Here is a 10,016-nt window from a genome sequence, read left to right as displayed (position 1 = left end):
TTTAAGAAATGAGGCTGAGTTTCACAAGAGTATTAATATCTCCCGGGACCAAGACGACCCAATATATTGCTCCGTCCACAGGGGCATGGATAGCTTTACTTGTAACATAAAAAAAATAGGGGTCTCCTATACTAATATATACATATATTAGTATAGGAGACCCCTATTCAATTATTAAATTATGTTATTCCATCGCTTCTGTATCTTAGATGATCTATTATCCATACACACATATAGACTAATAGCACACTCCTTTGTTATGGGACCTTGTTCTCCTATATCATTCATTTTCGTACAAATCGATGCTGATACATGTAGTTTAAACAATTTTCAGATCTTTTACAATTGTATCGGTACGTAGGAGTTAGAAAATGCAGAGACGTATATGGAAAACGCTAATGCAGCTAATTCTCAATAGCCGTACACATATTGAATATGAAAATCAAGGTACGATCTTTCTTGCTTTGATAAAAACTCAATTTGTAATCACATTAATATTTGATTTGTTTATTGTCGACATAGAATCTTATTTAATGAGTATTCGTTCGGGCTCTTTTCAGGAACTTTTTTTTTGTTACGCCGTTGTTTCATAAAAATAAGCCTATTTTCGGAATGAATTAAAAACATGTGTGGGTATTTAAACAAAANGGGGGGTGATCGTATGCGAAATACATGTATCATATTATTTCTCGTATTTTATACCTTAAATATGTTGTATTCAAAAGCTATACGGTTTTGCAGGTTTAAACCGAGTGTATCTTACTAACCAATGCTATTAACCAATCAATAAATATGTAATAATATTAAGATAAAAAAAAATCAGGCACGTACACATATATTCATTTTGTTCATCTCTGCGCTGAATTTGAACATCAACCAAACAAATCCTGCTGTTATTCCAAAATAATATTTAGATATTAGTTCCAAACATGTTAAAGTACAAACTTGAATTAGAGAAAAAAAAGTAAGATTTAACTCCCTTGATTTACTAATTTCGTGAACAATAATCTAAGTATTACCAATACACCTGTGCTGAGTACGTCTTTCTTTGCTTAGATAATAAGGCCATATTATCATAGTGCTTCATAGCAAGGCCATATTAGCATAGTGCTTCATAGCAACAGGGTTACCGGTTTATAACTCTTTTTGAAAGGAGATATGCAAGTAGAAGGATTTGTACACCGCTGCGTTAAGTGCCAATTGGGGCTTGTATAAGAAATTAAAAAGAGACATCGATGATTTGCACTGGAAACTGTGAGGATTTTATATATATGCATGTATACTTCAAAGAGTACTACCCTACGTCATACTCATGACATCCTCGATATCCAGGGGTTACGCTCACTTTCGCTCTATACACCCTGGAATATGTAATAGCAAACTTTAATGCACGAAGATAGCTGTTTGATTGATCTCGTGTCAAAAAAAACTGACCAATCGCTAGGCTGATACCTGTCCTTTGAAGATTACAAAGGAGAGACGCCCGACTTCAAAGCCTGTCAATTTTACCGTTAAGTGACCGCGAGATTTTTTTGATGTATTTCAAAGGATCGAACTAGTCTTAGTTTAAACAATATTTTATTTCATCACTTGCACACTACATTACAATACAGTACAGATACAACGAGGATCGGAAAACAAGCTATACAATCAAAATCGTTACGGCGTCAACAAGTCGTGTTCAAAAAGAACACGCCAACAAACCGAACGGTTGTTTCAGCGTGTCACTCACTGTATCTGGCTCGTCGATTGGTTGATAGAACGTTTGAGGTCGGTGTCGTCCTTGATATCAAAAGCAGTGTATACAACATTGTATCTTTTTCGGAGACTTGTTGTTTGCGCGCTTTGTCAACTTACGATTACGCATACACGTATAGGGAAATGTAAAATTTACATTGCATGTACATGTTTCAAGCCATGTGTCATGACTTGAATTTTTCGTTGCATGTGTACTTATCCACATTTTCGTGAACTATAATGGTATTTATGATTACAAGAGGGCAAAATGAAGAACATTACAAATACTTGAAAGCTGCCCATACCGGCCGCTGCACTGATAGGTACAGTTGCAGCAATGTACATGGACATTTAAACACATCATTGATGAGACGGACAAAACATCATTTAAATAATGAAAAAATAGTAGCTATACATTATTTGATTCGTAGTAAAAGACATTGACAACGAGCTGTTACTTAGTAAAGAATAAAAGGAAAATTGATTGATAAAGATTCCTAAGGAATCACATAGAAATAGTTACCTCAGTGGTGTAAAGGAAAATCTGCTGCTGTTGACGATAAAGTTCTGCACGGAAATGAATATTTCTGCATTTTCCCTAGCATTTAGTGTGGGATCACCCCTTAAAAGAACATCTACATTGTCATGAATATTGTATTTTAAGATTATATCAGATAAGTACTGCTGTCTGTTACGAGAATAATCAACACAAGTAAATAAAACATGAAAGCTGTCCTCTATCAGAAAGCCACAAACACAACAAGGTGAGTCAGAAAGTTTTTTTTGTGGAATAAATGTTGGTTTAATGAGCTACCTTTAAGTCGGAGTCTAGCATGAAGTATTTGACCTTTGCGATTACCAGTATAAAAATAGTTTGGTACATGTCTTATACTGTTATTATCAAGATGTGTTTTTAGTACCTTAACTGATGAATTTTCTCTAATATTTAGCGGTAGTTCATTCCAGAGGCGAATTGAAGAAGGTAAAAAGGATTCATTATATAAGTTTGTTCGTGTTTGTACACTCTGATGTAAGTCGGATCTTCTTGTATTGTACGTATGATTGTCGGACATTCTTGAAGGGACTAGAGAAGATAGATAGTTCGGCGATATTTTGTTGACCATTTTATGATACTGTATTAATTTGTGTTTTTTACGACGATCTGCTAGTTGTTACCATTTGGTGTCTCTATATAGAAGTTCTATATTAGATAATTTGGTACCCCCTGTAACGATTCTGGCTGCCTCTAGTTGCACACTTTCTAATTTCTCATTTAGATAATTTGGTATATTGTCCCAGACTATGTCAGCGTATTCCAGAATTGATCTAACAAATGATAAATACATTATTTGTGAAGAATTTCTATCAAGTTTGAATTTCAATTTTCTTAATACATTCAGACGTTTTGAAGCAGATTCTATCATATGATTTATATGAACATGCCATGAAAGATTTAACGAAAACCAAATACCAAGATGTTTGTGACTAGACACTTCAGAAATAACACTATTATTTAAGTAAAGATCACCATGGTCAGGTTTCAAAACTTTACGACTAATAAGTAAACTTTCGGTTTTGTTTGGATTAAAAGTTACCAGCCATTTATCAGCCCATTCTTGAATAGTATTAAAATCATTATTTGACATATTTCTAGCCACATTGGGATCGCCCACTATTATGTAAAGAGATGTATCGTCTGCAAAAAGTTTAACTTTACATCTTAGATTAACAATAATATCGTTTATGTAAACAAGAAATAATAAAGACCCAAGTATTGATCCCTGCGGAACCCCTGCCGTAATATTTTTGAGATCTGAAAACTTCCCGCCCAAAGCTACCCTTTGCTTTCTGTTACTAGTCTTCTTGTCTCATCAACAAGGTGGCGCACACTAAGCCTTCAAATTTGCTATGACATATGCCAGGTGTATAGAGAGCGAAAGTAAGCCTCACCCCTGGATATCGAGGATGTACTCATGAATGCAGTTGACATAAATTGACGGAGGATACGGTATCTTTCTATAAGTAGGTCCGTGTCTGATTGCTGCATTGATCACGATTCCTTTATTAGTCGCATACAGCTAGTCGTAAGGCTCCTGCTGCGGTATTAAAGAAACACAAATGGTTTCATACACTTAAAACTGATATGTAACTAAAGAAAAACAAATCTGTGGATTACAGTTCCTTTAGATCGGGGATCGAACTGGTTCGATTGCATACGCTGCACAGCACTTCGGGATTACTTATCACGAATAGGCCAACGGCGTCTGGAGTTTGGGATTGAACAATTGATTTGATTCATCTGGGGCTTTAAGAACTCTGCACAAGTGCACGCGTTGAATGGAGATTTGCCGTACAAGTCATACAATTGAAGATTCTGATTGCAACCGATGTAGCTGTGTCGCGTCATTTCGCAGTACACGGCAAATGCAACGAAGAAATTAGAGGTCTGGGTCTGTAATCCCCGACAAAATTTACAACATAAGTGAGCGCATCCTGGATACTCCAGGGTTACCCTCACTCTCGCTCTATGCACCCCTGAAATTTATTTTACATGGCAGCGATTAAGTATTTAATAGTTGTACAGAGGATTTTTTTTATAAAACGTCCAGTTCGAGCTCAATTAAAACATTTATAATGTAATGTGTCAAATGTATTCTACAGACAACAAAGAAATATTCATTGAGAATTTTCAGAGCGGAATGGAGATATGCACTCGAGGAAGAAGGAACAATAATATGTACTAAATACCGATTCCTTTCAGTTCTAACAATTTAATGATGTTTACATGTCCTCGTATCACTCGATCGTTGAATTACAAAACGCTATTAAATAAACTGAAAAGCTATTTCGTTATGTAAATACCCCTGCTCTATATATACGGGTTGGCCTGGTGTAATTATTATCTCAGAGCTCCCTACAAACTGCTATAAAAAGTAGATAAATCTTGTGACGTAATCCAATTCAATCAGAATCGATAGTTGTTACGTACGTGTGTCGATACTTATTCTTATCATTGGTTTGTCAGCTCTAGTCTGTTTAATCCTCTGTAAGAGGTGGCTATAAGACTATAGGGTACGGGAGTATCACAGCGTACATGAAGACCTTTAATGTGCATTTATTGAAGAGAATATCAACATACACCTGCAGTTACAGGTATGTATAACTTATGTACTAGACGTGACAATGGTTTTGATTTTTTCTACAAAATTTAAATATTGACATGTATAAGCTGCCTTTTTAAACCAAATGATATCTACAAGTGTATCTACTTACATTTATTGCACAATAGTAATCACGACCTCCAAGCATGTGAGTCGTGCTTACTATGATAAAGGAAACCTGCGATCTAATTAAAATCATATCATTGTTCAGGTTCCTTTGCGACACTTTAACACGAAGAAGAGTAACGTAGAGGAACGGAAGTGATTATTTTATTTTAATGAGATTCGGGAAAACTAACGGGTGACTTTCACTAGTAGCTATCGAAAGCCGATTTTTATGATTCGAAATGTGTTATAAGATACAAATAAAAAATAATAATAAAAAAGCGATGTTGAGCTGTGAAACCTAATTCATTGTGCATCATATTGCAAATTATGTTCCTTGGATTACGTGGTTTGGTTTTTAAAAAAAACTAGTTTGAGCAAGGATCTATGGCAAAGTACAAATTTAAATTTGAATTAATTTACCAATTTCTTTTATAAACATCATTTTGGTTAATTCGGACTACTTTTCTTGATGATTTTTTTTAAATGCGCTTGCATATATGCCCTACCATAGCAACATAATTGCGTTGCTATGCAGAAATAGCCAAACTATGGTGTTTTGGACAGTTAGTATGCAGAAATGAAAGCCTCCCCATTTGACAAACAAAAATTCCTTTCTACGAATGGACACTGGTATGTTTAAGCATGTCAATTATTTATTTGTTTGTTGCATGCGGAGGCTTTCAAAAATAGAAGAGTGTTTAGTTAATTTCCATCAAAATGGCCAATTTTCAACCAAATAGCGCACCACAGACGATATTCACGCATTTTATTACGAAAATGCGGGGTTATGTCTTTCTTTGTAATGCCATATCTTCTAAACCAGTTGTCGAATGAATTTGAAACTTCATATCTGCATACATTATTTTATTCCAGATTACAAATATAACAACTAATTATGAATCCCTGGTGAGGCCAGGAATTACCCTTAACGCTCCTAGTCCTTTTCGAAACACGGATACACTGTATTTTAATTGTGAATATTGTTTTCCATCTGTGCATGCTAACATAATTATGCTCTAATGCAGTTCTATTGCGAATTTTGTTATATCATTTAAAACCAGCTATCTGAAACCTCGATAACCTGCTTGTAGCGATCGTAAATGTCGGTAGACAACTCTGGATATGTAGTTACCAAGTGGCCAACAGGACTTGGAGCATACCGTAGAAGTTCAAAAGCAGGAGAGGCCGGAACGTTTCTGCTGAGGAAATGGATGCAAGCGATCCTGAAATCAAAGTTGTCAGGGGTTTGTTTCATGGAATATGGAATTGAGGAGGTCATAATTGTAATACTGTAGGTAAATGTCAAGATAAGAAGCAGAAGAAGAGAAATCTTTGGTATACACCGACAGAACACCGACCTCCGCCAATGAGACGAAACCAGCATGGGTGGAGTTATGTAGGCGTTAACCCGTCAATCAACCAAAAGCGTTGGTATCGGAGAACAAATGAAATACAGGTAGCTGTCGAAATTCTTGTGTTTGAAAGACATATCTGGATGTGAAATATTATGGCCGACCAGGTATCGATTGTCCTTTCATGAACAGCTTTGTACACAATTAGATCGATAACAAGTGATGCATAGCCAGTTCCCGACAGAATACAGATAGTGTGTTGAAGTCGGTCAGAATAATCATAAGGACGATTTCGACCTTTGTGATTTTCTTTTTTGCAGAGACATGTTTAAGAAAATGAATTTGATTTCATTGGCATAAAAACAAACTAACGATTTACCAATTCTTGAATGCGTGATTGAAGTTTATGACAGGAAACGATGGCTTACAATGCAAAGAAATCAAACGTTTTAGCAGAATCTGTTTTACAATAATAGCGAATCGATGATCTGCAGATAATTGGTAATAATCTTTTAGAGTCTTCATAATTACCCTTGGGATTGTCAAGTAAAATCCTTATCCTAGTAAATTTTCAACGCGAAAGACAATAATGGGACATGGTGACGTCAATATATTGTATCTGTATACAATAACGTAACCTTTAAAACGACAATTAGTGTTGTAAGTGATAACGTTTAACAATGTTTGCAATTATACTACTCCCACTCATACGGGAAATGATTTTACGTATCACGTGAGTGAAAAGCGCTGAGACAATTAGTTTTTTTCAATTTCCCAATGGGTTCAAGAGTAAAATATGTTTTCCCATCCTTATTTTGCTAGCAGTATGAAAAGATGCAATCCAACAAGCGAGATAATCACAACGTTAAAAAGACGTCCCTATTCTATACCATTAGTTTGTTTTGTAAAGCCCCAAACGATGAAAAGTTCCAGCAAGGGAAATTTATATCATATATTTTTAGAAGTACATATATTATCAAGAAAGAGATTATTCAATTATGGTACAATTTTTGGAAATGACAGATAAGTCTATAACTATATGAGTTATTGAATATAAAAATATCTATACAAATTTCCCTCATATAAAAGAAAAAATAACTGTGTTGTAAAGTATAGTGTGTACAGTCTACGCATCAACATTGCATGGTGATCTCTATCCCCTCCTCGGAGATTTATGAACATATTCCCTTTCCTTGTCATTTGGATTTTAAATTCACCGCCGTATCAGGCACGTGTGAAATATCAATTTGACCCCAACCGGTAAGGAATGTTAATGGCACTTGTAGTTGTTTTGTGTACAGTTTTTAAAAAGTGTACATGTACATAAATGTCTAATATTGTAGTTGTTTTGTGTACATGTACAGTTTTTTTAAAAGTGTACATGTACATAAATGTCTCATATTGTAGTTGTTTTGTGTACATGTACAGTTTTTTTAAAGTGTACATGTACATAAATGTCTTATATTGTAGTTGTTTTGTGTCGGCTGCTATCGGCCATCGCAGTAAAGCCCTCAATTTGACAGAAATTGCAACCATCAACGTTTCAACAACTGGTACATTGTATGAGGATGGTATAGCCTTTTAAGAAATGTTGATCTTCAAGGACAGTTTGGTCAAGTCTGGTCAATATTTCAACCGTGATTGCCTCGAAATAGGTGTAATTTCTTACATAAGGTGTGTTTTGCCATGTACCATGCAAGAGAGACGACACAATTGAAATGCCTTCCTCTAAATAAAAAAAATAACTAACATTCAGTAACAAATGATACATTTCGTTTGTTGACGTCGTCAGTCAGATTTCATGATGGTAAATTTGGATAACAATTACTTTTCCTTGAAGATATCTGTTCTATTAAAAGCCATACATGATACGGAAATGTGAACTTAATAACATATTTTGATATATGGATCTTCTTTGCAATTACATTGAAATGCAGTATTTAAAAATAAAATAATAATAATAAGGAGAACAAAAGCCAGCTGGAAACTTGTACAAATCTAGCATGAAGCTCGTGCGTGGTTATCGCTATCTCTGAATGCTAGTTAAAAGCAGTTCAGTGCTTGTTGCCTATCCCAAAAATGATTCATTCTTAATTAGCCTCATTACCTGCATGAACTCACAACACTAAGCTTCCTTAAGTGATATTCATAATTTTTATATTCTAAATATAGTTTGTTTGCTACCGCTATGACGTCATAGACGGGCAATACGCAGACCTCTACATCCAAGGCAGTGACGGACAATCGAATTTAGAGCCGCAATCATAGATACTACCATCAATGCAAATTCCGGTTCTATAATAATAAGATACCGGTCAATGGTCTGTCAACCGAGGTTAACTTTTGTGTAATATATATATTTCATCAGATGGTATATATTGGTATTTGGAAAATTGTTGTCATATTGTTTGAGTTAACCCATCGAGCAACAAATATGAAGGAAAGCATACGTTAACTGTTTAATATGCTTCAAGGGAACATTTAATATATTGACAGAGATATCCTTTCTCCTCCTCCTCCTCCTCCTCCTCCTCCTCCTCCAAACAAACAAACAAGCACCAGGACTAGCAAGCTCTTTCCCACAATCAACTGTTTTGAACAATTGTAAGTAACCCATTAGGTATTAAAATTCGAAGACAACACCTGAAGAAGTAGATACATTTGACACAGCAAAAGGTCATGTTGTCTAATACTCAACTTCCATTGAGTGCATGTAGACCATTGATGTTAACACAGAACAATCACTTCACCATTGATTTTCACATCAATCAATCACAACATCATTGATCTAAACACCAAGCAATCATTTCCCCGATAATGTCTATACCCAGCAATCACGTCACCATTACTTTGAACACCAATCATTCACTTAGTTTAAGCAGATTTTATTGTATATTACACCAAAAGGATTAGGCGCAGGTTATCACAACTTATTTATCATTCACTTCACCGTTGATGTGAATACCGAACAACAGCTGCACTTTTGATATGAACACATTGATGTGAACACCCACCAATCACTTCACCATTGACGTGAATACCGAAAAATTACTTCGCCATTTATGAGAAAACCTTGAAACCCCTAACCATTTATGTGAACACCGAGCAGTCCCTTTAAAATTGATGTGAACATTTAGCAATCCTATCACTTTTGGTGTGAACATATGAATAATAAATAAAAATATAAACTTTATTTCATTTTCAACAATTATGAAANAGGGGCGGTTAATGTGGGAGGAGTACCCTAAGAAAACCCACGTGGTCGGGAAAGTGACCCCATACTTTTTCACCGCCCATTCCTTGATGTGAACACCGAGCAATCCCTTCAGAATTGATGTGGACATTTAGCAATCACTGCAACATTGATATGAACACCGACCAATCACATTACCAGTGATGTAAACATCGGACAATCACTTAAATATTGATTTGCAAACCAGGCAATCACTTAACCATTAAACACATATTACCAATAATCTACTAAACATGGTATGTCTTTTGGTGATCACTATAGATAACCTGGGACGTCGTGACGATTGTTTTTCTCGTCGCTTGTCAAGCATGATGCATGTGATCAACAGCAAAGTGTGAGAATAGTGTACAGACACGTGAACATCTGCAATGGTAGTAATCTGAAAAATGCCATTCAAGAAATCTT

Source organism: Mizuhopecten yessoensis, unplaced genomic scaffold (assembly GCF_002113885.1).
Source record: "Mizuhopecten yessoensis strain PY_sf001 unplaced genomic scaffold, ASM211388v2 scaffold2049, whole genome shotgun sequence".
Classification (NCBI taxonomy): Eukaryota; Metazoa; Mollusca; class Bivalvia; order Pectinida; family Pectinidae; genus Mizuhopecten; species Mizuhopecten yessoensis.
The sequence above is the reverse complement of the archived record's forward strand: the minus strand, read 5'-3'. Positions refer to the sequence as shown.